General features: G+C 41.6%; 1 long non-coding RNA gene across 10 annotated transcripts in view; it reads right to left on the bottom strand.

Moving 5' to 3' along the window:
* Window positions 1-1,097: 1,097 nt before the first annotated feature.
* The window catches only part of LOC142436640 (uncharacterized), an 80,261-nt gene continuing 53,514 nt past the window's right edge, over window positions 1,098-27,844 (bottom strand). For 4 of the 10 annotated variants that reach the window (XR_012782050.1, XR_012782048.1, XR_012782049.1 and 1 more), the window contains 3 exons: window positions 24,856-24,967; window positions 21,022-21,148; window positions 15,968-17,057 (listed from right to left, as the gene is read on the bottom strand). This is a non-coding gene — a long non-coding RNA (uncharacterized LOC142436640). Of the gene's footprint in view, window positions 11,402-15,967; window positions 17,058-21,021; window positions 21,149-23,024; window positions 23,160-24,213; window positions 24,396-24,855; window positions 24,968-27,844 lie in introns of those variants that run through there. The other 6 variants (XR_012782043.1, XR_012782047.1, XR_012782046.1 and 3 more) reach the window with 6 other exon arrangements.

Genomic DNA, 27,844 nt, shown 5'->3' with positions numbered 1-27,844 from the left:
TGTATGATTCATCGGCAAATATTAGCAATGAGATGCTTCCACAAGAGTTACAAGAAATAATGAATAGTGTCATAAGTTCTGTCAATTTTGTAAAGGCGAGCACTTTAAACAGTTGACTGCAACTGCAGAACGAGATGGATGAGCACAATAATGCTCTGCTATTTAACACGGAAGTAAGATGGTTGTTAAGAGTAAACGTTTTAAAACGTGTTTTTGAGCTTTGTGATGAACTCAAAGCATTTTAAAATCAGAAGGCAACAACGCAGTTCAAAGCACTTTTCAGCGATCAAAGTAAACTACAGAAAATAGCTTACTTGGTTGACACATTTTCCATCTTGAATGAGTTAAATTGATCACTGTGAGGAACAAATGCAACATGACTTGATTTTCTGAAAAGATCTGATCATTCCAAATGAAACTTTAGCTTTGGCACAAAAAAAAGGATGAAAATAAAATTTATATGTTGTATCTGCTTTTTTTGAGGAACATGACATTGAACCATACAAAAGAATGACGATGGTCATTCCTATGAAAGAACACTTGCACATGCTTGCAGATAAAATTTCATTGTACTTTCCAAATCTACCTGACATTCCATTTGCACTTGCTAGACACCCATTCACAGTCAAAGATGAAGATGCTCCGGAGACAGTTCAAGAAGTGTTCATTGAACTCATTAACAGTGAGTCAGCACAAACTGATTTCGCTACAATGCCAGTTACAAAATTCTGGATCAAGTGTTGGCAGTCATATACCTATCTGAGACCATCTTCTTCCATTTCCAACAACATATCTGTGAAACAGGGCTTTCCAGCTTTTTGGTTATCAAGTCTAAATACCAAAGTAGACTTCGTTGTGCTCTTGCAAAGACTGAGAACTTCTGATCTGGTGAGAAGGAAGGTTTCTCAGCATTTGCACGCACGCTGGCTTTTTATGCATACAGTCGCAAAATGTAGCAATGCAGTTTATTATCATTATATTAAAGACTGTTAACCATGCTACACCATGCTTCAAGACAAAATTTCATTTATTTGTAATCAGAAATAAATATTTCACAATACATAATTACATATTGTTTTTGTGATTAATCACCATGCTTTCATTATGTTCAATTTGTAACAAAGAAAATGCATCCTGCATATCAGATATTTATATTACAATTCTTAACAGTAGCAAAATTACATTCATGAAGTAGCAAAGAAAATAATTTTATGGTGTGGGTTCTCCACAACATAACATGAGGAACTGTATGAAAGGGTCATGGCATTTGAAAGGCTGAGAACCACTACTATTGGACAAGGGCTAACTGGCCGTTTTGGATTTCTGAGATCATAAAACTTTTCAGGATCATCTTACTCCGAAAGAGTAGCTGGCAGTTTTTAACTGAGGACCATGCAGCTAGTAGCCCATTGTATAATCCACTACACCATCAGAGCTTCTAGGTATAGAATCTCTTCCCTTTCTTTTTCAACTTTTCAGAAAGATGCTGGGATCTGAATCAGAATTGCATTATAATTATAGATCACTTGTGGTGTGTTTGATATTTTCACAAAGTAAAATTCCCTATTAAAGAGTATGGCTAATTTTTCACTTTATGTCTTATGGTATCCTGTAGTACTGTTTTTAAGGTTTTCTTTGTACAGATGTTTGTTTTTCTGCCCAGGTTTTTTCCATTTTATCTTATAGGTGGCTCTTGTAAATGGTATTATTTTCTTGAATTCCTTTCCAGAGCGTTCTCTGTTGGTACACGGAATCCAAATGGACTTTTCTATATTGACCTATGGCCTGTGAAATTGCTGAACATTTCATTTGGATGCAATGATTTTCTTGTAGGGCCTTGGATTGTCCATGTTTAGAGTGATACCATCTCCAATTACAGTTTTACATCTTTGCTACCATTGTCAGCTTTTATTAGACACTTGTTGATCAATAACTGCCATAAAGACTTGCAGCATATTATTAAATAAAAGTGGTATTAAATGGTATCCTTATCAGGTGCCAATATGTAAAGGGAAAAATTTAATTAACTATGCATCAAGCAAAATGTTTGTCATTGGCATTGCATTTTGCTGTTTAAGTCAAATTAAATCATGTCACTCTCATAGAAATGTTAGAGAAAAAAAAGAATGAAACACATATGGGTCCTGCTTCCTTCTCACAGTTGTCAAGTTTGAGCTTAGTTGCAGTTACTGTGATGTTCTATGTTGTTGAAGTTCATCCTTTTTTCAATGATATTTTGCTTTATCAAGCATGATGTCCTTTAATGGACAGATCTCTCAACAAATTTCTAATATACTTAAAATGAAATTTTCATAGTATCCATTTATGACAAGCATTATAATTGTACAACTTCTAAGCTACAATTGACAGTGCATCAAACTATCAAGTTCTTCACTAGCACTATAATTAAAATGCATCATTTTACTTTTAAACAGCCTCATTCATTTTTCAACTTTCAGTGGCATATGAGACAATTAAAAATAAAATAGCTTGGATCTGGTAAATATTAGTTCTCAAATAGACACTGCTTTTTAAATGTTTAAAGAGGTCCTGGGAAACAAATATGCCCAGGGAAACACATCACTTGTCTATGGCTTCTGTGTATATTGATTGAGGTCCAAGTGAAATGAAATCCTTGACAACTTCAATGATATCTCCATTTTTCATGGTAATTTGTATTGGTCCTATAGTGAGGATTTTGGTTTTCTTTCATCGAGCTGTATTCTGTAGTTAAGGCACCAGTCTCTGATCTTCATCAGTACGTTTTTCAAGTCAGACTACCTTATGGCATGCAGTATTAAGGCATCTTCACACTACAGGGAATTAATAAGGCTTTCACAAATATTATTTCCGTGCTCTTCTATATTTAGGACAACTTCTTAGATTACTTTCTTTTTTTAACATTTTATTACTCATACAACTCTTATCACAATTCATACGTATACATACATCAATTGTATAAAGCACATCTGTACATTCTTTGTCCTCATCATTTTCAAAGCATTTGCTCTCCATTTAAGCCCTTTGCATCAGATCCTCTTTTTTCCCCTCCCTCCCTGCTACCCCTACCTCATGAGCCCTTAATAATTTTTAAATTATTATTTTGTCATATCTTGCCCTATCCAGCGTCTCCCTTCACCCCTTTTCTGTTGTCCCTCAGGGAGGAGGTCACATGTAGATCCTTGTAATCGGTTTCCCCTTTCCAGCCCACTCACCCTCTACCCTCCCAGTATCGCACCTCACACTCCTGGTCCTGAAGGTATCATCCACCCTGGATTCCCTGTGCCTCCAGCTCCTATATGCACCAGTGTACAACCTCTGCTCTATCAAGGTAGATTTCAGATCATGATAGTTGGGGGGTGGGGTGGAGGAAGCATTTAGGAACTGGAGGAAAGTTGTATACTTCATTGGTGCTACATCGCACCCTGACTGACTCATCTCCTCCCCTAGACTCCTCTGTGAGGGGATCTCCAGTGGCCGACAAATGGGCTTTGGGTCTCCACTCTACACTTCCTCCTTCATTCACGATGTTAAGTTTTTGGGTTTTTTTTATGATGATGCCTTATTCCTGATACCTTTGGCACCTCGTGATCACACAAGCTGGTGTGCTTCTTCCGTGTGGGCTTTATTGCTTCTGAGCTAGATGGCCGCTTGCTCACCTTCAAGGCTTTAAGACCCCAGACACTATCTCTTTTGATAGCCGGGCATCATCAGATTCCTTCGCCACGTTTGCTTATGCACCCGTTTGTCCTCGACAATCGTATCATGGAGCTGTGCAGCCAATGATATGATTTTTTGCTCTTTGATACCTGAAAACTGATCCCTTCGGGACCACGTGATCACACAAGCTGATGTGCTCTTCCATGTGGGCTTTGTTGCTTCTGAGCTAGATGGCCACTTGTGCACCTTCAAGGCTTTAAGACCCCAGACGCTATCTCTTTTGATAGCCGGGCACCATCAACTTTCTTCATATTTACTTGTTCAAATGCTTTGGCTTCAGCAATTGTGTCGGGAGGGTGAGGATCATAGAATGACAATTTAATAGAAGAAACTATTCATGTATTGAGGGAGTGCTTCAGTAGAGGCCCAAGGTCCTTCTGCCACCTTAATACTAAACCTATAAATATAGACACATAGATCTATTTCCCCATCCTCATATATATATTTGCATGTACATGTCTTTGTCTAGACCTCTACAAATGCACTTTGCCTCCTAGTTCTTTCCTCTATTTCCCTTGACTTTCCTCCTGCCCCACTATCATGCTCCATCCCCACCTGGCTTACAGCTATACCTCTTCTTTAAGTAACCTTGCCCTTATCATTCCCTACCAGGCCAGCCACTCCCCACCTCGCCACCAATTTGAATCCCATGTTGCTCCCTTGTCCCTGGGTTTGTTAACACCACTTCTTTACGGCCAATCTCCCCCTATCCCAGGTACCCCCAGAACTGTCGGTCCCTTTGTTTTTCCTCCAGATAGTTCATCCAGCCTGTCTCATGTAGACAAACCTGTGGAGATAATAACATGCACAAAAATAAGACAGAGGAAAACAAAGCAACAGTATACAGCCAGACAACAAAACAACAAAAAACCACTGACAAAGAACAAAACAAAACACATCAAGATAGAAAAGCTTGTAGTTAGTTCAAGGTTCGTTTGTTGGCCTTTAGGAGTGTTTTCCAGTCCAGTCTATATGGGCACCACGCCCTGGCCCCAAATCCACTTTCAGCATTCCCTGGGGACCTTGCCACTCCATTCCCTTGCTGTTCCGCTGAACTCTCCCAGTGATTTGCCTCAGTGTGGTCGGATCAGGTCAGGTGCAATCCGCACACTGTGTCTCTGATGCTTTCTCCGGTAGCGCCATTGGTCACTGAGGGGTATCATGTCTTATAGTGGGGGCCATGTTGTCCTCTCTGTGGACTGGCTGCTCTAATCAGGAACATCATCCTCACGGCCTGGTGGGCAAGTCTGTGCTCCACTCTCTCCTCCTCCCCTTCATCTGCGCCCGTGTGCTCTGATCCGATATATCCTTCTGCCCGAGCTGTAGAATCAATGTCGTCCTTTGAAACAAATTCTTCTTGGGGGAGGGGCAGGAATCCACTTAATTTTTGGTGTTGGGGCCAGCCTCCCAGACCTCTTCACTGGTTCCCTACTCCACTCCGGAATGCTGCATTCACACCTCGCGGCACTGGGTGGAAGTCTGGTCCCACTTTCCCTGTGGAGATATAAACAATACCCTCCCCTTGGGTGGGTTAGTGCCCCATGCCCCAGCTCACCTTTTCTTCCTTATATTCATCCTTTTATTTTTCTTTCCCCACCTCCTCCCCAGTTGTCTACTATGTGCATCCCTGGTTTTGATCTGGTCTCTGCCATACTACACAGTCTTCAACCCAAAAATGTTAGTATATAGTAACTTTTTCCCCTATGCCACATTAGCATTTTTTTTAATATTTGCCTCAGCAGGATCATGTTTTACTTTTCCTTTTGTACCTGACTTACTTCACTTAGCATGATTTCCTCCAGTTCCTCCCAAGCCGGTATGTGCATCATAGTTGAGTTTCTTTCCCTGTGATCTATCTTTCTCAGAGTGGTGTGTTGAAGTCACCTACTATAATTGTCGGGTCTGTGATTTTTTCTTAATCTTTTGGAGTGTTTGGTTGACATATTCAGCTGGTCTCTCATTCAGGGAATATATGTTTACAATGCTTAGTGGTTCATTGTCTATGATTCCCTTGAGCATTAGATAGTATCCTTCCTTATCTCTTTTTATGGTTTGTACTTTGAGGTCAATTTATTCCGAGATTAGGATTGCAACCCCTGCTTTTTTTGTATTGCTGTGTACTTGGTAGGTCCTTCTCCAGCCTTTGATTCTCAGCCTATTTTTGTCTGTAGCCTTGAGATGTGTCTCCTGTAGGCAGCAAATGGATGGGTTGTGTTTTCTAAGCCATTCTGCTAGTCTCAGTCTTTTAATGCCTGAGTTCAGGCCACTGATTTCAGGGTTATTATCTCCATCTGTGGACTCTGTGATGCCATTTTATACCTTTTGTGTTGGGAGTTTTCCTACTTTCCTTTCTCATTAGTGTGTGTTTTTTGTGTGTATCATTCTTGACTTCTTTCCATCCTTAAACCAATGCTATCTTGGGGTCTCTTTTCTCCTTGTTGTGCTCTGGGTGAAGTTGTTCTATGTATTGGTCTCTTATTTGTGCTTGGTGAGTGTTGTTCATCTGCCCATACTGAGTCGGCGAGGATCTTTTGTAAGGCTGGGTTTGTTGTAATGTAATTTTTGAGTTTTTCCTTGTCTGGGAAGACTTTTACTTCTCCATCGATCTTGATCGATAATTTGGCTGGGTAGATATTCTTGGATTTGCGTTGTTTTCCTTCAATTTTTGGAGTAATGTTACTCCACTCTCTCCTTTTTTTCATAGTTTCTGCTGATAGGTCTGAGCATATCCTTATGTGGGAACCTTTATATGTGACTGCTTGTTTTTCCCTGGCTGCTGTCATGATTTTCTCCTTTTCCTCAAAGTTGGATAGTTTAACTATTATGTGCCTTGGTGATTTCATCTTGGGGTCCTGTCATGCTGGTGTTCTTTCAGCCTCCTGGATGGTTGCCTGGTTTTCATTCATTAGGCTGGGCAAGTTTTCCTCCAAGAATTCTCTCGCTATTGTAGCAGATGATTCTTTGTTGTGTCTTCCTCCGGTAGGCCAATAATTCTAATGTTCTGCTTCATAGCATCAGACATAGCTCTTAGGTTTTCTTCAGCTTCTCTGATGCTCTTGTTAGATTTTTGTTCACGTTTATTAAAGTCTGCTTGGCTGTCCTCCAAGACATGATAGGGTTCTCTGATTCCTCCAATCAATTTTCAAGGAACATGATTGTGCTATTGTTTTTCATTATCTCCTCGCTAAGCTCCTGTATCGTTTCATCCTTTTTCTGTATTGTTTCCCTCATATCCTGCATGGCTCCAAGCAGCATTCTGAGTTTCTTTGAGTGGCATCTCAATGTCTGCTTCTTCTATGTATGTTGTTATGTTCAGGTCATCTTCTGCCTTTGTCTTTTTTTCTCCTGTTTTTTTCGTTGAAGTCGTTAGGGGTGATGGCTTTTTGCGTTGAGTTATTTTAGAGGGACCAGGTGCCATTTTCTAGTCTCTCTCTGGAAGACTTACAGGAATGCTTCTTCGAACTGCCTACAGCTGATTTTGCTATGGTATTAACCTACCACTTTATCTTCCTGTGGCTTCCCTATCAGGGGAGTACCCCAGATGGCAGGTCGGCTGCCTGCCCCAGTGTTGCACAGGCTGGGCTGATGTTCCTGTTATTGGTTTGAATGTTGAAAAGTGTTGGCTGAGCTGCCTTATGTCCCCAGGTACTCAGGCAGGAACTCCCTGGTGAGAAGTCTGAGGAGTATCCCCTAGAGAGCAAGCAGGCCTTTCCCTAGCCTTTGGCTATCTAAGCAGGGTGGAGCTCACCTAGCTGGGTGTGGCCAAGGCGCAAATGCCCTAGGGCAATGGGAGTGCCCCATATGTCTGCAATGGAGCATGAGAGAGCAGGGTAGGAATAAAGAGCAGGGGGAGAAAAATTAAAATGTTAGACTAGACTCTGCAGGGGTATAGGGAAGTGAGGGAAGCAAAAGCAACTATGTAGCTGAGTCCCACTCCCTGCCTGTGGAGCTACAAGGGCTTACTCCCTGCCCCAAGCCCCAGCTGCTATCCACAGCTGAGCCCCAAGAGTCGCAAGAAAGCTGCTGAGCAGCCCCCAAAGAAGTGGGGGGACACAGAGCAGAGATGTTAACAGATGCAGCAGTGTAGCTGAACCCTGATCCCTGCCTGTTGGGCTGTGGGGTGTTGGGTTTAGTCCCTGCTCAGACCACGTAGGCACCGCAAGCTGTGGCCATGACATGAAAAAGCTCCTGTGCAGCCCTCCACGGCTGTGTTGGAATAGAGAGCAGAGATATAAACAGAAGCAACAATGTAGCTGAACCCTGATCCCTGCTGGTGGAGCTGCCAGGGTCCTGTCCCTGCCCTGAGGCAGGCAGGGGAAAACTGTGGCTGTGTTTAGACCAAGCCCTGCTACAGGCTCCAAATGGCCCCGGCTCCGGCAGATACATTGGCTGGGCTCCAAATGGTCCCGGCTCCAGCAGTTACAGCGGCTGGGCTAAGGTCAAGCCCCCGGCGGCTTCCAGTGATGTAAGCCAAAACCCACAGCCCTTCAAAACCCAGTGGATATGCGCCTACTTATCTTTATGATGCACCTCCTGCAATCCAGCAGCGTTGAATTTCCCTCTAAGCAACTCTCCTGGGCTGGATTCTGCAGAGTCCCCCTGGCATGTGTCACTACGTTGCCATCGTCCTGTGGGCTCGAACTGATAGTCCTTAAATTGGGGATAGGATTTAGTGCAAGCCCCAAACCCATTCCTTGATCTATTACTTTATTACCTTTTATTTGATAAAATTAAAATTATTTAACTTGGCAACCACTGTATAGGTCATATTGTTCCATAGTTCAATTCTGTCCAAACGAATTGTGCAATTTCTTGCATACTCATACATGTTTTCCAAATGATAGGGTTCCTTCCTAGACTTCTTGAAATCATCTCCCTTTTTTCTCCTCCACCCTTCAAGCACCCTAAAACCTTGTTATGCTTTCTTTCCCTGTGGGCACAACATCCCTAGGTTTCATTTTCTGAAAAATAACCAAACAAATAACACTGCTTCAAGACGGTGAGCTCCAATGGCGGCACACCTGTGAGAAACAGCCTAATGTAGATGAGTATAAGCAGACTGCAACAGAACAGCCACACAGTTGCCAGGATAATACGTCTTAACACAGCACACTTGCTGTACCAAGACTTGTTTGTTAGACAACCAATAGTAGACAGCTCTTGGTACAGCTATTTTCTTCAACCCCAGACACCATGTGTTTTCCAGCTTAATTCCTCAGGTTACAGTGAGTCTGGGGTAGAATCCAGTTCCCCCAGTGGAGTTCCCATTTGGGGATCCCACAGAAGCAGCTCTGCAGCATGACTTGTACTCTGAGAGTCAGGATTCAGTTTCCCACTGTTCTGTGACATCTGACCTGGCTTCGCAGGTAACCCCAGAGTCCTAAGTCAGCTCTGCTCTCCGAGTGCAAGTCATGAAATACCCTCCCTACCTGTTGATCCGAAGAGCACCTGCAGTCTCTCCTTACTCCACTTGGCTGTCAGCTCTCCTTTCCCACACCCGAGCAGACACGCACTTACGTTCACCCAAAATTGACTGTTCCATCTCCCCTCTTCAGTCCTGCCCACGCCCTACCATCACTAAGCCTCACCCCTTTGAGAGGGCCACCACCCTCTCCAGGGGACCTCACCCCAGATCCATATTGCTACTACTCAGCATCCTGCCCCCTTTCCCCCACCAATGGATCCCAGCTATCAGGAGATCAGGAAGTGTCCTCTGGCCAAATGACCTCCACTATACTTACCTTGACCAGAGGATTTGTGGTTCATGGCACTGGTCCAGCTCTTTCCCAGGCGATCTAGCTCCTAGCCAGAGGGCCTGATGACGTGCAAACTTGAGCTTGTGCCCTTTCTGCGACTTTTTCCAAGTGGAGTGAACTTAAATAGCATTTGTCCTTTTGTGCTTGACTAACTTCACTAAGCATGTCTTCCAGATCCTTCCACGACTTGAAGTGTTTCAATGCTGCTTTTTAGGGATTCATATTATTTGTGTGTTTACATCAGTTGTTTTTTTTGTTTTTTTAATGTATCCACTTTTCTCTTGATGGGAATTTAGGCTGTTTCCAGCTTCGTGCTATTGTGAACTGTGCTGCAATGATCATGGGGGAACACATGTCTGTTCGTCATCTCTTTCTTATTTCTTTGGGGTATATGCCCAGTAATGGTATTGGTGAGTCAGATGGTAGTTCAATTTCCATATGTTTTAGGTATCGCCATATCTCCTTCTATAGTGGCTGTACATATTTACATGACTACTAGCAGTTGTACAAAAGTCCTTATCCCACCAGACCCTGTCCACCCTTTATTGTTCTGTTATGTTTTGTTTTTAAATTGGGATACATTACTGGGCTTTAGTTGGTATCACATTGTTGTTTTGATTTCCAATTCCTGAATGACTACAGACCTAGAACATTTCCACATGTGTTTATTAGCCATTTATCTATCATCTTGTATGAATTGTTTGTTCAGGTCTTTAGCCCATCTTATCAAAAGTTTTTTTCTTGCTATAACCTTGTAAAATTCTGTGGATCTTAATCATTAGTCTTTTATATGATGTGTCATTACTAAATATCCTTTTCCAGTCTGTGGGCTCTCTTTTTACTCTTTTATTAAATAAACTCTATTGATTTACACAAGTGTTTTCTTTTTCATAGGTCCCATTCATCTATGTTACCTTCTATGGAGTATGTTTCTTTTGTTAATTCTGCCAACCCATGTATTCCCTGGACTAATGATCCTGCTAGCTCTGGATTTTACATGTAGGTGTTTAATCCACCTGGAGTTATTTTAGTACATAGAATGAGATATTTCATTTCATTCTTCTGCAGGTGGTTATCCAGATTTTCCAGCACCATTTATTGAGGAGGGCACCTGCTTCCCATTTAATGTCTTTTGGGCCAATGTAAAAATCAATTGTATGTGGATGTTTTTATTGTTGGGTTTTCTGTCCTGATTCATTGACCTGAGAATATTGGTCTTTTAAAATAAATTTATATGCTGTTGGATTCTATTGACCAGGGCTTTGTTGAGGATTTGGGCATCTATATTCATGAGAGATACCAGTCTGTATTTCCAGAGGTTATTGTGGTTTGGGGCAAGGGAGGAGTATAACCAATCCACTACAGTCCCTTATGTACCCTGTGAATTATTTTTAGAAGAGTGCACTTTTATTGTGCTTATAACAGTGGTTTCCTAAACAGCTCAGAATTATCCGCTGTTTATGCGTGGTCCTGGGGTGTCAATTTTCTATTACAATGAATGGCCCAGGGAGGAGTGTACATTCAGAAGTGGATCAGGCTACAGTCTGGGCACCAGTTCTGAAAGGTACCTGGCCTGTGCAGGACAAGTGCCGGAAAGCTGGAAATACCAGGTCCTATTTCTACTAGCACGGTGAGGCATTTTGTGATTCCTTTCTCAAAGCAATATAGAAACACCTCCACCGACACCTAGCCCTGCACCTGGCAGATTCCAAGCACTCCTGTTTCCCCAGTGCTGAGACTCTCTCCACGTGGCCTGATCTAATCATCTGCAGGAAGGAGCTGGGCATAGCTAGGGATTATCACCAGTGGGAGCTCTCCTCCCTCTGCAGACCTTGTGGTTCACCATCAAGCCTCCAGTTGTCTCTGCAGGCTTCTGTGGGATGATCCTGAAGTACCAACAGTTCGGCCGGGAGTTGCCACAGCACCTGCAAGGGAAGCAAAGCACAGGAAGGTGCTGTGAACTCCGACGGCATGATTGAGAGCACAGCTGTGCTCTCTGTGGATAAACCAATTTAAAGGACACCTGGTATTATATCCCAGGCCCCAACCCAGCTACCTACCTGCAAATTTGGCAATCCCACAGCAGTGAGCTGTTCACAGGGCCGATCCAACACTTAGCTTTCCTTTTAAATATATTTTTTCACTTGCTTTGCTTCAATTTAAAGGTAGATGTACAAAAATAGCCTTATTCTTCCTTCCAATAGTATCCCCCTCTATTGTAATGTAAGGTCAACTTAACAGCATGAATCTGTTAAACCATTGTCTGCGGTCCCCAGCAAAAGCACAGTTTACCAACAAATACTGCATGCAACAGTACTTTGCACACACAGAGAAGAGATGGAGCTGGCTCATCAGTAACGGGTCTCACTACCCCCAGCCAGCAGTCTCACTTTGCGGCCAGTGCAGGGATGTTGTTTTGTAAGCATCCTTCGTTTGAGCTGCTAAAAGAACAGTGTTCCCTCCTCACCAGCAAAGATGACAAAATAGGGCTGTGCTATGAGGGAGAATCTACTGGAAGGCAGGGAGTTAGTTTTGTCGTCGTCGTTTGTATTCCTTGTAATATATTTAACAATCAGTTTGGGGAATGTTAGCATGTGTTCAACCAAAGGTAGAAGGGGCAGGCTGTAGGACACCAGACCTAAAGAGTATGTTTGAACACAGAAGCCCCTGGAAAGGCAGTGATCCAGCAAGGTCACCACATCCCAGGAGCCAGACTGACATAATTGATCCTAAACACAACTGGTTCAGTCCTGGACTCCAGGGAAGGACAGAAGAGTACACTTGGACTGCCTTCTTCCTCAACTTGCAATTCCTTTTGGGTTCACCTCAGATGTATTTTGCAATTGGGGGTAATTCTCTTGAGTTTTGTTATGTGTCTTTCTGTTTAACAGTATACGAACCCAGAATTGATAAATGTATAGAGGCAGCAAGACAAACAAGGATTTCTTGGAGATACAGTGGGGCAATGGGTGGGGTAAAAGGGAGCCGATATTAAAAAGTTCAAGAAAGATGTTTTCCTCCTGCTTGATGTGATGGAACAGTGGGATGATATGATATCTATGTTACTATGGGTAGACTAGAGAAACAAATTCATAGACACTCACGTCCTTGAGAAATAGCTTTATGTACAAGAGAACTCAAATATCAAGAAAACATCCCAGCCCAGTCCAGATCAATTCCTTAAGTCCAATCTTAGACCATATGTCCGATACGTATTTTTAAAGTCTTCTTCAGACTCACAAAACACATGCAATGATGCCAAATGCAGCAAGAGCACAGGCCAGTGGGTGGGAAGTCTTCTGGATCTGGTGGCATTGTAAGCATCTCAGCGCTCGCATGGGTCCACGTGATTTCTCCAGCTGAGAGCACTCACATAGTTCCACATGTCTTGTCAGCTGCAATGTCTCCCAGGAAGTCAACAGAAAGAGACAGAGAGAGACAGACTCCTACATTCAAGGAGGAATGAAGGAGTTCCCAGAATCCTCAGGAGGCCACTCCAACACAGAGGCCACATTGGCTATGATCTGATTAACTGGCTAGACTCCACCCCTTCACTCTTAATCCTGTGAAATTGACAAATGATTATATGACGACCACAGCTAACTATAAGATGGTTTGGGCAAAAAACAAATAATCAAATAAAATAATAAACATAGACTATTTCATTATGAAATTTTTTATTGTAAATTCAGTTATTGGTTTATATCACAATCCCTTTCCTGTTCAATATTTTAAAGTTTTTGAAATATTGTACTGGCAAGAATTTCTGTCCGTTTGCAGCTATGTGTGCAAAACTTTCTGTCATGTATTGGAACATATTTTTCTCATGAAACATGCAACAAAATACTATTTGCAACATTCTTCTCAGGTGTAGTTCAGTGGCATTAGAGTATTGTTTTCAACAATTAAAAACATCTGCAAAATTTCCCATCAAACATAACAGAAAACCACCCCCAAAATAATTCTGACTAGAAACTTTCCCCTTAACATCAAATAATTAACTAAAACGTTCCAGTTTCAATTATTTTGAATAGAAGCCTGATTTAAATACTTCCCCGTTCCTCTGTAAAGAAGGCAGCCTAAATCCTGTAGAATATCTTTGTCTTTGAGCCAGATTTTCTTTACCAGTATTTTTTGTGGCGTACATCTCAATATCAAAATCTGTATAAAGAGCTATGTCTGTAGATCATACTTCCTTTCACTGTATCCAGCTCACAGTGTTTGCAACTTGTAGCACTCTCTACCTCTAAAGCTTTTCCCACTGAGGGACCAGAGGTAAAAATAACCTCAGGGAGAAAGTTGACTTGCAGGGGTGCTTAGGCCCCACAGGAGCCTGGATACAGACTGCAGTTAGAGCTGCTGTGCTGACCACTATGGTAGCTCCAGTGCCCGTGTTTGGAAATCTGCAGAGACAACTCCAGGTAACACTCCTGACCAACAATCTGAATGCTTATGACCAGAGAAAATGTTACTGTGTGCCCCACAGAAGTTGGAAGACTGTGTAAGCCCAGGAAACACCTCTCCTGTATGTGATGGGTTGCTGTCAGCAGGGGGCTCAGAATACCCATCACCCACAGAGGGTACTAATCCATGGGAAGAAATATGACCTTCTTAAGACTTCTGTGGGTTCCTGTTTCCCCACAAATAACCTTGTTGGTAGGAAACACTTTTTTTCCAATATTAAACATGGACTATAACGCAGTATATTTTATCCTTTCCCAAATATTCTGAAATGTTATAGGGGAAAGGAGTTTTAGGGAGACATATACTTGTTTCCCTACGTGGTCAAAGGAATGAAAAGATTCAGGTAGGCCTAGTCTTGATTCCATTGCATGGTAAGCATAGAGATTGTCTTTAATTTCACCAGATCATCTGTGTACTTCTGATGGTAATAGATGTAAAGCTACATTAAACTTAAAATCTGCACAGATGTCCGCATGATTGGTAGAGTGAAGACCTCAAAGAGAGGGCTGTGTTCTCTCAAGGACTCCACCAGCATCACTTTTCTAGTGTGAGTCCCAGAGGCAGGGGCCCCATTCAGCCCTTTCCACCTTTACATACCATGCACCTCCCACACGCAAATGCCTGACAAGAACCCAAATAAAACCACAACATGCAAGGACTTAAATTCATATTCCTTCTCACCTGGAGAGCATTTTCTGGGTGTCACGAATCTTATCCACATGAACATGAAGCATGTGTGGGTTTTCCTCTTTCTGGCAACTCAGGGTGGTGAGTGGTTCAGGGAGTCAGACATGAAGTCTGGGAGTGAAGAATCGGGGCACATGACTCACTGGGTTTCTCTCTATCCCCAGCTGTATAGGCCCAGGTGCAGGTACAAGAGTCAGGCCCTGGACTAGTGAGGCCCTCACAGACCCTATCTCTCACTTGTGCGGTCTCTAGATTGTCTTTAACCAGCTATCATGTGACCTGGGTCCACCGGGCTCCAGGAAAGGATCTGGAGTGGATTGGGATAATATGGGAGAATGGGGGGCACAAACTATAATCTAGCTCTCCAGTACTGAGTCAGCATCACCAGGGATACATCCCAGAACCAGGTTAATTTAAAACTGAGCTCTGTGAATCCTGACGTCACGGCCATGTATTACTGTGCAAGTTACACAGTGATGGGAACTCAGTGTGAGCCCAGACACAAACTCAGTTTCAGCAGAGACAAGGGAATGAAGGCAGTGAGGCTTTCCTCTCAGAAGCTGTGGTTTCCCCACCTTGTCAGCACTTCTCCAGGGACTACCGTGTATAGTCTAGGGAACCTTCATGCATCTGAGGAAGAACATGCACTCTGTGGAAGTCTGGAAGGTCATCTGTCGCCAAGATGGTGGGCCATGTCAGTAGAGGGACAGCAACACAGAACACGGGTACCCATATGGTAAGTCACAACTGTCCGTTCACACACTTGGCCCAGGCCAAACTCCAGCACCTCTTCCTTTGTTTTGAAAGCTTTGTTACACTAACTCCAATGAAAGTTTTTCTTGTTGAAAATTTCTCATGATTAACGAGATCTGATGTCCACATATAAGATGTTCCACATTTAATTCATGCAAAGGGCTTTTTTCCTTTTGTCAAATCTCTGATGTGCTGTAAGGCATTGTGTCTGGCTGAAAGCTTTTCCACATTCATCACATATATGGGGTTTCTCTCCAGTATGAGTTCACTGATGAACAGTAAGAGAAGCCATCCAGATAAAGGCTTTTCCACATTCATGACATACATGGGGTTTCTCCCGAGTGTGAATTAGCTGATGAACAGTGAGAGAAATCTTCTGGATAAAGCCTTTGCCACATATATAGGGTTTTACTCCTGTGAATTTTTATATGAGTTTTGAGATTTCCTTTACGAATGAAGCTTTTGCCACATTCACTACATTTATGTGGTTTCTCTCCACTATGAGTTTGCTGATTAATAGTGAGAGCAGTCTTCTGGATAAAGCCTTTTCCACATTCACCACATACATGGGGGTTTTCTCCAGTATGAGTTCGCTGATGAACAGTAACTTTACTCTTTCTGATAAAAGCTTTTCCACATTGACTACACACATGGGGTTTCTCTCCAGTATGAGTTCGCTGATGAACAGTGAGAGCATGCTTCCGAATAAAGGCTTTTCCACATTCACCACATACATGGGGTTTCTCTCCAGTATGGGTTCACTGATGAACGGTGAGAACATTCTTCGTGAGAAAGGTTTTTCCACATTGACCACATACATAGGATTTCTCACCAGTATGAGTTCGCTGATAAACAGTAAATTTACTCTTCTGGCTAAAGCCTTTGCCATATTCACCACATACATGGGGTTTCTCTCCAGTATGAGTTCGCTGATGAACAGTGAGAAGAGTCTTCCTGATAAAGGCTTTTCCATATTCACCACATATGTGGGGTTTCTCTCCAGTATGAGTTTGCTGATGAGCAGTGAGATCACTCTTCCTAGTGAAGCCTTTCCCACATTCACTGCATACATAGGACATTCCTGCCACATGAGGTTCCTGATGTCCCTTGAGGTATGATACACTGTGAAAATTTTTCCCACATTGCAAGCATTTTCCTAGCTTTTGTCCTTCATGACTTTTTTGATAATGTTCATTGAGTTTGAACATTTTCTTGAATATTTGCCCACACTGACTGCATTCGTAGGTCTTATCTAGTATACCAATAATCTGGTGTTCATAGAACACAGAGTCTTCAATGAAGGTTGTTCCACATTTATCGCCTGTGTGTAGTTTCTCAATTTCATCAGACTCCTGATGCTGAATGCACTGTGACTTCATGAACCTGGGTGGTTCACACTCAGGGAATTTCATTTCAGTATTAAATTGCTCTTGTTCACTGTGGAGAAAAGTTTTCTCATCTTCTGTATTTTGTTGCTTCTGTTCTGATTTAATTCCAGAATGATTAAATCTGATTTTACATTTTTTTCATGTAATCCAAACATCTCATAAGTTTCCTTTGGAGGAAAATTATTTTTATGCTGAGAATATGTATTACATTTGTAGCACCATTCCATTCTGTCAATGCATCTTTCACATTGCAAGTGCTCAAGCAAATGATCATCATCTTTCTGGATTTCTATAAAAGAACACAACATTGACTCTTTTAAATATCTTGGTTTTCAATGGACCCCATAAAATACACATTGATATAAAGTAGATCTTTAGTGACAACCCTCTTTTATGACTATAAATAAAACACTATGCTTAATGTTTATTGCCCATTGGACGAAATACAATCATGTAAACAATTCAAATGGTAAAAATAGTTACTATAGAAATCAGGTTGGATATGAAAGTGATAAATGGACACAGGTTTGATATTTGCTTAAAGAGGTACATGAATACATACAACAAACATAACAGAAGGAAGACATGAGACCAATAGACCACAGGAGTGATATGACTTGCTAATTCCATTTGGTAGAGGTTAAATGTATTCATTTAATCAATCTTTACTGAAAGACAACTAAGTGCTAGATAAAGTTGGGAATGCGAAACATGGCGAATATTCTACTTGGGAGAAAACCATTTTTACAGGTATATATGAAAGGGATTATGGTACAGAAACACATTCCTTATGTTTGTGGAGCCTGTATTTTAGCTCACAGCACTCCTCTTACAGTGCTGTCCTGTGGTGGCGTGCAGGTTGCTGTGATGCCAGAAGCACTGCCACCCAGTGTTTCAAATACAAGCAGGACCACCCATGGTGCACAGGTCTTAGTGGATTCTCCAGAAATAGGGACTGGGAGGAAGATCTGGTGATCGACTTCTGGAACATGAACCCCTCAGGTTTAATGGCAATGAAATAACACTGAACAAGTACTAAATCCTCAAAGTACAGTCAACCATAATGATGTAGATGGAGGAAAAGCTTTGGGGACCTTCAGTGCTTGACATGGCATGACTGAAAATGAGAAAAAATAGCTGCTAATATCCTCTAGTAAATGGAAAATGGCATACATGCAATATTGTCATGAAAAATTGCAAGTTGTCAAAACAAAATGGAATGGTAAAAATTGATAGTGTATGCATTATTCAACTTTAATAGACTGGTACTGGCTATTTTTAATTAGATAATCAAGTGGTTTATAAGGCTGAGATCGACAAATTCAAGAAGACTGGCATCATATTCATTATCCAAAAGCACACTGCAATATCTTCCCTGATGTATAATTTTGTCAGTGGTAGGCTAATATTCATATGCCTGCAAGCAAGACCAGTTAGTACAAGTGTTATTCAGTTTTGTGCACCAATTAAAGCAAACATAGAAGCATTCACAAAGTTGGAGAAGAGTCCCAGTCACATACTCTTAGTTAAATATCATCGCCACACTATCCTTTCATTGTAGTGCCACCTTAATGATACCTCATACAAGCGCATGGCTAATTACTATCTGCCAGCTGCTTTAACGACAAGAGCAGACATGTTGTTGTTATTGTTCTCCCCGCTCAGGAGACAATTACTCCACTCCACCTACCCTCAGCACTGGTCTTAAGTTGCTCATCCAATTATTTCAGGGATCCCGAGGCTAAAGATCCTGCCTACCTTGTTAGGTAGCTAGGTGTCTGCCTGTGTTTGTGTGGGAGGCGGGGGAGCTGCATGCCCTGAGATTATATAAATTGGTGAAAGAATGCAAAGCCTTTTTATTTCTGCCCTTCAATTACACACCAGTCCTTTAGGACCCATCCAGTGGGCATTTAAGAGAAAGAGATAATTGATTCCTTAAGTGACAGCAACAAAGGGAACCTGATTGCTTTCAAAGCTAGGCATCTTTCAGCTGAGAAGCAAGAAGTCAGGCACCTGTAGCAGCTGTATACTAACATCTTCCTGGAGGGCAGTTGGGGGGAAATCTCTGTCTGGAGATTGCTCATTAGCAGTTCTAGCTTTGGGACTTGTGGGGGTTTTCTTCCAACACTAGAACTGGTCTTCCAAGCCCTGTGGTCAGGAGTACAGATATAAGGCTGCTGCTCACACTTTCATCCAGGTTCTGTTTACCACCACAATAATGAAATTGAGGGGAGAAGGGATAAAGGAGAGCTGATATCAAGGAATTAAAGAAGAAAAAGTTTTCAAACTGTGGTAGCTATTGTACAGGACTGCTCCATGTAATTGAACTATGGGAAGTTATGATATCTATAAGAGCTCCCAATAAAATATTTAAAAATATATATTGAAATTTTCACATGAATTTTTCAGCCTGACATTGATCAACCAAACAATCATACACACTGATAAGTGTAAAATTTGGGGAAAGTAGCAGTAGTTGGAAAATGTGACCTTAGTAACAGAAATGACACACAGGTTCACTGATAACATTTTGAGACTAATGATGAATTCATAGCAAATTCCTTATTAAACACCAGAAATGGAAACTACACATATGGATTTTCCGGAATGGAACAAATGAAAATCAAATCAACCACATCTACAGAAAGAAATGGTGGAGAAGCTTATAAGTCAAAACACGCCCAGGGGTTAACTGTGGAACAGATCATAAATTGCTCAAATCCAAGTAGAAGCTAGCCAAAGTAGCTAGAGCACAGCTTAGAGACTATGTAAAGAATAAACATGAGGAATAAAAGTCTGACTGAAGACTAATGACAGAGACCAGATGAGATGTGGGATGACATGAAAGGCAACTTACACATGGAAACCAAAAGGCTACTCAAGAGACAGAAAAGAAAAGAGAGCAATATTGAATGTACTATGCATTGTTTGAATAACAGCAATAAAACCTATTGGAATATACTGCAAAAATGTTCTTTAGAAGCAGCAACAGTCATCTTTCGTGTATTGGACCTGTTAAGAAGGGGTGGGCCTAAGGAAGGGACACTACATAGTAAGAAATATATAGCAGACATTGCTTAATTAAAAAAAAACATGCCCTTTCCACTTACAAAAATTATTGGAGGAACAGACAACTTAAAAAAATCTTACAGGTAGAAAAAAATGTAAGGTACAGTGCTAAAGTATACTTTAAGCTGATAATTTTCTTGCTAGGAAGATGATTTTAGATACCTGGAAACAACAGAAGTCATAAATATATTTCACCAAAAGGAGTAAAATATGGGGAAATATGTCTGTTAAAGAATTCCAACAGAGAAGGCAAATTGACCATCTCTCTAAGAAAACAGAAAGAACTGACATCACCTGCATGAAGAAAACTTTAAAGGAACAGGACACCAAATGAGAATATGGACACCAAATCTTTAGAGAAACTTCAAGGGGGGAAGCTAAGGAAGCACAAAGGAGACCCGTTTATGGTGGGAGCTCAAGATGCAAGATGGTGCTGCATACTGCAAATGGATATCCATTCTTACTCAGTAGGGGAGGAATGTGCTGTATTCAGAGGACAGTTACTAATTCAGAGTTCTCTGTTTGGAGAGAAGCGTGCAAGACAGATTTTCATAGTAAAGTGGAAACATAAAAGAAGGGAAAATTTCAGAATGTTAAAGAAAATTATGGAAGCAAACACACTTAGTGTAAAACAAGAAAATGGAAATCTAATCTCATAAGAGCTACAGGTGTACTTCCCTCAACATCTTGGACAAGTGAACTCTCACATACAAAGTAGCACACACTTTTATGCATTTTCTGACACCTTTCATAGATATGAGGCCTTCTCCCTGTTCAATCAACTACCCCAGCCAATTCCCCTTAAGGTGTTTTGACCATGCATCTGAGAAAATTCCACTATAGCTTGCTTCTAATACCAAACACAGTTCTCTTGTTCCAATTGAGAGAAAGCTTCTGGGGTGACAATTAGATAACCTGTTTAAGGGAAATTACAGAATCTTGGACACACCAAAATTAACGTAAAGTTTGTAAAGACTGCAGTTTTGTATTTCTAGAAAAATAATGTTCAAAGGAACAAAGTAAATAGCATTCTTTCAAGGGTAGAAGACCTAACCCACTAACCTAGGATGAGAAAATGCAATGAGAATCTACCTCTTTGAGAATACCACAAACACCGCAAAGTTTTTAACATATAAGACAGGAAAAGCCAGTGACGAGGTCAATGACTTGAGAATTCTCCTCACCAATGGAAACCAGGTTGTGATAGTTCTCCAACATCACATCCTGATATAGGGTTTTCTGAGCAGAGTTCAGGAGCTACAATTCCTTCCGGGTGAACTTTACAGCCACATCGTTGAATGTCAGTGGTTCCTGTAGTAAGAGGGGTCTACTTAATGAAGTATTTTCCATTTGAAGATTTAAAAAAAATATATCTTACAGTAAAAAAAGGAAAACAATAATAAAAACTATTGTGGTAGTTCATTCCATAATGCGTCATTAACTGAGGACTTGGTACAAAATATTTTACCTTATTTCTACATTCACGACCATCAGCCGAGAAAACTAGCCCTAATTTTAGAAAGATCTCCAGTGTTCTGAGAAATAAATGTTTTCAAATACATTCTCCAGGTCAAATACTGTGCCCCCACAATAGCTAGCTCCACATTAAGGAGCAGGCTTAAAGGAGCTCCCATAGTAGAGGAATCATTTCTGTACCTGGCTACTTCACTATGCCTGAAGGTTATCTGTATATCTGAGCAATCAGGTTCTAGAGCCAGCCCAACATAAATGTAGCAAACACCTGGGGAGGGCACAGGGCCGGTTTGAAGTCAACTAACACTAGGTCAAGATGGTAACTCAGCATCTTGCTTGTTTAGAATTTTACCCGCTTATGATATGACCCATTAACTATGTACATGCTAACTGCATGACACGAACGCCTTATGGAAAGACCTGTAAGCTCCATTATATATACCCACTGGAAAATATATTCACTCTCTCAGGCCTGACATGGGAAGAGAGCCCCTGTGTCCAGCTGTCTGCTCTCTGTCTTTTAATATTTTCACAATTGCAATGTCACTCCTGAGGATCACTTTTGGAGTGTTGGGGACCCCAGTGCCTGAAAATAATGCACCCACTCTTAACATTAGAATTTTGAGTTCCAGTGACATTATCTGAATGTTCTAGAAATAGCTCAGCTTTATAATCACACAAGGTATATAAAGACCTATTTGTTATTAAATGGCATTAGGGTTTCTACCAGCATCACCATTATTAGAGGCTCGGTACCTTCAGTGGCAATAAGTACTGGGAACAGTGCAGATGGGGGAGGTCAAACATACCTCAACTCTCCAACACTTTTTGTCAACTCTAAAACAAGTCAATCCTTCCACACCACTCTGTCTCACTTCTGGGTTTGATAATCTGTTGCTGTGGTCACACAACACTCAATAGATCAAAGTGGTCTATTAATGAACAAGGTACAACTCGGGATCAGGAACAAGAAGCTATAAGTCAGAACCAAGATCAGAATGTTCATAGACATTATCTCCCTTACTGAGTGCAGAACAACTTTCTAAGCTCTTAAAGGCCACCTTAGGACAAGCTCCTCTTGACAACCTTAGGACAAATTCTCCTCAGCCACCTTTGGAGTGAATTATCTTAACTTTAATTGCAAGGTCCTCTTGAACTTGCCATCTTTCACCACATGCTCTCCAAGGCGCCCCCAGCCTAATTCTGCTGGGTGGATCTCTGGAGCCTTCCTAATCTTGCCTAGGCAGGGAAGATGCTGGGTTGGCCCAAGAAGCCAACATATTAAGAGGGAGAGAGAGAACTGCCTGCAGGCATGGTTTGAGAGGAGACAGTGAGGCATTATCCTGTCATCTGAGCTGTTGATTTGGGTTTATTAGCCCCTGCAGCCACACAGTTCAGAATGAACCCATGGATTAGGGATTTGCAGCTTCCAAAAAATTAATGTGGCATTTCCTTGAATGGCAACTATGAGCTGCCTGTGTGACCTGACTTGAGAGCTTCCTCCACTCTATGAGCCATTAGCTTGCTGTCTGACCTTCCAATTTGGGTTCCTCAGCCCCTGCAACCTATTAGCTGACGAGATTCAACAACTTCTCTTTGTGAGGCAGTGGACTGTGGTCTGACCTGATGATCTGGTTCATCAGCGTTTATAAACAAATCAATGAGGAAAAACCTACAGACTGATTCCTGACCTTTATATAGATCTGGAACTCACCAGCTTCCACATCTTGAAGAGCGATTTATTTACTTGATGACTTTTGAGTTTTGTGAGATGTTGCTGAGCAAATCATGGACCATCTTGAACCTCTACCACATAGGGATGGGTCTACTGCTGCTCCTGCAAAATGAACTGTACTATTCATGGGTCAAGAGCTGCACCAATGGAGACAATGACCAGGGCAGAAGGGACAGAGTGACAGAGCCAATGGTGTCAGGTCCAGAAAGGGCTTTTCAGCCAAGAAAGTGGGACAGGCAGGCAAGATCAAGAAGAGGATATCCAAAAGTAGTTGAGAGGACCATATAAAGATGGAACTAAGAAATGAGCCTATCTTTAGAAGGAAAAATGTCTGATAGGGGACAGGGAAAACAGGCCTTCCCTGAAGAAGAGCAAATGTGCCTACATGGTTCTTTAATATGAAAGTCAATGTGTAGCCTACTAATTCTGATACCAAATTATACTCTGTTACTGAGTAAAACTTGTACCTGTGACTCTGGACTGTAATTAGTCCATGGCCACTGCAAAAAAAAAAAAAAAAAAAGAATAAGCTGAGTAGGAGAGGAGTGTGGCAAAGATACTGGTGTCAGACTGGAAAACCATTGGAGGGTACAGGTCTGTCTAAGCTCTGCCTCATATGAATCAGAGCTGATGTTGACAGTTAATTCTCTCTCCTGCATCTCTAGTTAGAGGAGGTGAGATGCTGTCTCATTTTTAAACCACTAATGCAACAAGACCCATTTTAGATGCATTGATGAGAATGCTGCTGTGTGGGAGAGTATTTAACATATCACCTTCAGAAATAAGCATTAAAGAAAGTTACTCAAACAAAAATCCCATGGACTACTGAACTCTCCTAAAGAAGTGATTTTATTTCTCCTTAAAAACCATGTATAGCATATAATTTGAAAGATATGCTGGCCATAGAATAATAAATTATGAGCTGGAAGATAATGTTATCCAAAGAATCCTCAGTGCTATATTATGTTCAATGTCAATAGTTTATTGTTAATCCTATGATCAATATATTCCTAATCTTCTCCAGCCAAATGTTGAAATCAGAGTAAAAGTTTAGCTCTAAGTTCTACTATTTCAAATTTCTGCTTTTCCAATGAACTGAATCAGTATTATACAGGCTCCTACAATTCCAGTAGAAAATACAGAAAAGGATAAAACACATCAGAAGCACCTGAGCCTTGGCCATTTTCTTTAGTCCTTAGGACACTACAGGCAAATGGGATGCTCTGTCTTATCTGGATCAGCTCTAATGATGCTCACAAATTTCAATCTCTCGTGAGGAAATCCCAAAAGTAATAATACAAGGCACTCTTCCTCCTTCCTCTAAGCTGCTGGTGATGCACCATCGGCAGGCTGATGGGAGAATACAGTGTAACACATAACCAATAGGTCCAGGTGCTGTTACTGTTCTTTCCTTCTTCTAAACACCCAAAGTCCCCAATACTGTTAACGGTGCCCTTATTGAGTAATGGGAAACATGCTTATACCATGAGCAATAAAATCTAAAACTCATAATGTTCACACATGTGAATAAAAGATTATTTTATAACAAATAGAGATTGGGCAATCAAATATAAATATAAAAAAATAAACAAAGAGTTGGATCCCTACCCCACAGCATACAAACTACCAATTCCTTACTGTGTGACTCTCAAAGAGAATGACAAATCAATGAACCTTTAAGATGATTATGTTAATTAAAGCATCTGGAAACATTTTACATGGGATATATAAAGAGCTATTATAAACTAAAGATTATTTTATAGGAGAACTATAAATTGTAAAATAACTTTAGAAACACTTTTAAACTCACCATCAAGTAGAGTTAGACATATAAGCTGCAGATAGGACACAGGAGAACTGCTGTACAGAGCTTCCAAGATTCTAAAGCCATGACAGGATGCTAATGGGTGTATACCTCTGACCTTGAGGATAGAAGTCCAACACTTAACACATGTCAAAAACAAGGATCCATAATAAACATTTATTAGATTGAAATTTATATCTATACATATATAAATTACATATAAATGTAAATGAAGAAGTATATATCCCCCAATAATGAGTGCACTTTTGAATCCCAATATAGATAATGTTTTTAATATACCATTATTTGTAGTACCTAATGCAGTTAGATCAGTGGTTCTCCACCTATGGGTTGAGACCCTTTTGGGGGTTGAAGGACCCTTTCACAGGGGTTGCCTGATTCATAACAGTAGTAAACTTACTGTCATGAAGTAGCAACAAAAGTAGTTTTATGGTTGGAGCTTCACCACAACATGAGGAACTGCATTAAAGGGTCGCAGCATTAGGAAGGTTGAGAATCACTGAGTCAGACAGGTGGTCTATACAAGTACACAGTCTAGCTATGCCCCCTTAACTTTCTCCAAATTATTTACCTGGGTTTGTCGCCTGCCAATGTGAACGAGGAAAAGTTGTCCCTCATAGTGGTTACTGTCAGGCTGCTAATTGCAAGGTCAGCAATTGGAAACCACCAATTTCTCCTCGAAAGCATGAGTGACATGGCTTTTTACTCCGTTATAAAGTTACAGTCTTGGAAACCCACTGGGGCTGTCATATAAGACAATCGGGCAGCTTGGCCAACAATACATTGGTACCGTTGTGCCTTGTGGTTATGTAAATAAACTGTCTGAAACCTAACCTACAGATTAGTTACTTTGGAATTCATGTTACAACTAATTGAGTTATTTCAGAGACAGAAATTGGGATCTCACTACCAACAAAAAAGAAGAACCAGGGGGACTTGCGGCAAGATGGCGAAGGAGTAACAAACACCAGAGGAACTCCACAGAATTCAAGCTAGGAGAGTTACTTAGAGATAACTGAACACTGCTGGAATGCAGGAGGAGCATCATAAAGACAAGTAGGCACAGACCCATGGGGTTTTGAGGGGCTGGGGGCTTTTGGTTTACTTCAGTGGAGGCCGGCTGGGGCTTGACCTTTGCCCCGCCACTGTCTCTGCCAGAGCCAGGACCATTTGGAGCCTGTAGGGCTGCTTGGTCTCAACACAGCCACAGTTTGCCACCACCTGCCTTGGGGCAGGCACTAGACCTTTGCATCTCCTCTCTGTCACCCTATCAGTCTTGGAGGGCTGTGCAGCAGCCTTTTCTCAACACAGCCACAGCTTGCTGCTACCACCTCCGAACAAGGATTAAACCCTTGCAGCTCCTCTGGCCTGGATAAGGGCTCAGCTACATTGTTGCTTTCTATCCATCTCTTCACTATATTCCCCCTCCCCCGCCCCTCATGGGCACATTTGGCTTGCTTTTTAACTTTTTTTTCTCCTCTTTTCCTCTTTCTTGGTCTCTCACACTCTACTGCTAACCTCCAGACCACTCCCTTAGCTTAGGGCATTTACACCTGAGCCACACGCAGCTAGGTGAGCTCCACCCTGTGTAGTTAGCAGGCTGGAAAAATCCCTGCTGGCCCCCAACAGGGGATACTCTGCTCAACTTCTGACTGGGGAACTCCTTCCAGCCTTTGTGCCTGTGGGGCATAAGGCAGCTCGGCCAACACTCCTCAACAAAAGTTACTGCAGGAGCCTCTGCCCAACCTCTGCAACACCAAAGCAGGCAACCCTTCTGGGTCACTCCCCCGAGAGGGAAGCCACAGGAGGACAAAGTGGTAGGTTAATTCCATAGTGAAATAAGCTATAGGCAGTTCAAAGTCTCCCAGAGAGAGCCAGTGCTCTTCGACTCCCTGGAAAATGGCACCTGGCTCATCTAAAACAACGCAACACAAGCAGCCATCAGCCCCAAAAACCTCAACAAAAAAAGGAGAGGAACAAAAGGCAAAGCCAGAAGATGTCCTGAACATAATGCATGCATAGAGGAAGCAGACATTGAGCTGCCACAGAAAGAAATTTTCAGAATGTTACTTGGAGTCAGGGGATATGAGGGAAACAATACAGAAAAATGATGAAATGATAGAAAAGGTAAAAACCATAAATCAAAGAGAAATACAGGAGCTTAGGGAGGAGATAACAAAAACCAGTAGCACACTCATGGACCTCGACAAGCAACTGGAAGAATCAGAGGCCCGCATCAGTGACTTGGAGGACAGCCAAGCAGACTTCAACAAACGAGAACAAAAATCTAATAAGATCATCAGAGAAGCTGAAGAAAACTTAAGAACTAAGTCTGATGCTATGAAGCGGTACATCATTAGAATTATTGGCTTACTGGAGGAAGACAAAACAAAGAAGTCATCTGCAACAGTAGTGAGAGAATTCTTGGAGGAAAGCTTCCCCAGCTTAGTGAATTAAAACAAGGCAACCATTCAGGAAGCTGAAAGAATCCCAGCAAGACTGGATCCCAAGAAGAAGTCATCAAGGCACATAATAGTTAAATTATCCAACTTTGAGGAAAAGGAGAAAATCATGAGAGCAGCTAGGGGAAAACAAGCAATCATATATAAAGGTTCCCAAATAAGAATATGATCAGACCTATCAGCAGAAACTATGAAGAAGAGAGAGTGGAGTAACATTTTCAAAAAATTGAAGGAAAACAATGCAAACCCAAGAATACGCTACCAAGCCAAATTATCAATCAAGATAGATGGAGAAGAGTCATTACATTGCACGCTCATCTCGATAATATGATCACTGAAGACAGATTTGTGCATAAGCAAATGTGGTGAAGAAAGTTGATGGTGCTCAGCTATCAAAAGATATAGCATCTGGGATCTTAATGGCTTGAAGGTAAAAAAGCGGCCATCTAGCTCAGAAGCAACAAAGCCCACATGGAAGAAGCATACCAGCCTGTGCAATCACAAGGTATCAA

This window comes from Tenrec ecaudatus, unplaced genomic scaffold (genome assembly GCF_050624435.1).
Source record: "Tenrec ecaudatus isolate mTenEca1 unplaced genomic scaffold, mTenEca1.hap1 Scaffold_520, whole genome shotgun sequence".
Classification (NCBI taxonomy): domain Eukaryota; kingdom Metazoa; phylum Chordata; class Mammalia; order Afrosoricida; family Tenrecidae; genus Tenrec; species Tenrec ecaudatus.
Note: the sequence above shows the minus strand (reverse complement) of the source record. Positions and strands in the feature narration are given on the sequence as shown.